Here is a 1,829-nt window from a genome sequence, read left to right as displayed (position 1 = left end):
GATAGATAGATAGATAGATAGATAGATAGATAGATAGATAGATAGATAGATAGATAGATAGATAGAAAGTGTGGTCTAACAATATCATATCATTTTGTTAGGCACGAATCTCTAGGCCCCAACAAGAGGATTTTTATCCGTGTTATTATTTGTCTTCGTTTTATCTCCTGGTGCTTTGATAAAATGCCCTGACAGAAGCACCTTACTTAAAGGAGAAAGACTTACAAGGCTCACAATTTCACCTATCAGTCTATCTCTGTGGCGAAGTCAAGGGGGCAGGAACTTAAATCTACAAGCAAAAGTAGAAAGAGATTGAATGCGTATATGCCTTTACTCAGCTACCTTACTCCTAGACTCCTAGAAGCAGGAAGAGAGACAGAGAGACAGAGACACACAGAGACAGACAGAGAGAGAAGGAGGAGGAGGAGGGGATAGAGGGAAAGAGGGAGGGAGGGAGAGAGAGAGAGAGAGAGAGAGAGAGAGAGAGAGAGAGAGAGAGAGAGAGAGAGAGAAAGAGACTAAGAGACAGAGGGAGAAACAACAGAAAGAGATTGTGTGTCCAGGGAATGCTCTTCTCATGTCAATTAACATAATCAAGAGACTACCACACAGAAATGCCTACAGGCCAGCCTCATCAGGGGAGGCAGGATGGTGGCAGCCAGAGAAGGAAGCTGAGATTTTCAACACCAGCTTCAATGACAAATATGTGGCAGATAGTAAAGTGAAAGTTGGGCAATCCTATAAGCTCCCAAAGGCTACCCCTAGGGATATAGTTCCTCCAATAAGACTGCACATGCTAAAGGCTCCATAATATTATCCAAACAGCATCACCAACTGGGTCCCAGGGGCTCAAATACCTGAGCCTGTGGTGGACATTCCTCATATGAACTATTATAAACAATTTGATAGATTGTTCTGTTTCATGCTTTCTTTCTTTCTTTTTTTTTTTTTAAAAGGGCAGTGGTTTTTTTTTTCCTTTACAATTTAATAAATACTTTTTGACGATTACACATGGGGTAAGGATGCTTGATGGTTCAGAAAGATGAAAGTGATGGTGTTTTCCTGACAGTGTGTCGTCTTCAGCAGTGAGTGGAATGACTTGCATGAATGACATCACTGTCAAGACAGCAAGACCGCATTTATGCACCCATCGTTTTCAGGATTGTTGGTAACTTGGGCATACTTTCCCAAGAAGCAGAAGACTCCACAGGGAGCAGTCTCTGCCTATCTGCTGGACAGAGAAAGGCAGTCAGGGGCAAAAGAACTTTCCAAAATGGTTAAACAGAAATAAAAAGGCTCCTTTCTGTCTTTTGGCAGGAGGTCCATCTATCCAAAGTTCATGGCCAAGGAAAAACAGAAATATTGAAAGTTATTCAAACAGGAAAAAGAAAAAAGAAGGCATGGAATAAAATGGTTACTAAAGTCTGCTTTGTTGGTGATGGCTTTACAAGAAAACCATCTAAATATGAAAGGTTCATTAGGCCAGTGGGTCTAGGTTTCAAAAAGGCCATGTCACACACACTGAGTTGAAAGCTACCTTTTGCCTGCCTATACTCAGTGTGTAAAAGAATCCATTGTCCCCATTACATACAAACCTGGGTGTGACCACCAAAGGTACAGTTACTGAAGTGAATATGAGCAAGTTGGGCCTTGTGACACAAAGTGCCTCATGCTTTCAAAGGTTTTAGTTCATAATTGGTTGAGTTCTTCCCTTCTGGGCTTATGGTGAAGCAAAATATCATGGCAGAAGAGTAGGTAAGGTTGAAGTGAAACACCTCACCTCACCAAAGCCTTGGAGAGAGAGAGAAGAGAGGGGAGGGGAGGGGAGG

At 42.0% G+C, this 1,829-nt stretch overlaps 1 pseudogene; it reads left to right on the top strand.

Moving 5' to 3' along the window:
- The first annotated feature begins 1,141 nt into the window (after nucleotides 1-1,141).
- LOC110307295 lies at nucleotides 1,142-1,688 on the top strand (annotated as a pseudogene).
- Nucleotides 1,689-1,829: the final 141 nt, after the last annotated feature.

The sequence above is a fragment of the Mus caroli genome, chromosome 12 (assembly GCF_900094665.2).
Source record: "Mus caroli chromosome 12, CAROLI_EIJ_v1.1, whole genome shotgun sequence".
NCBI lineage: Eukaryota > Metazoa > Chordata > Mammalia > Rodentia > Muridae > Mus > Mus caroli.
This window is presented reverse-complemented; position numbering and strand designations above follow the sequence as displayed.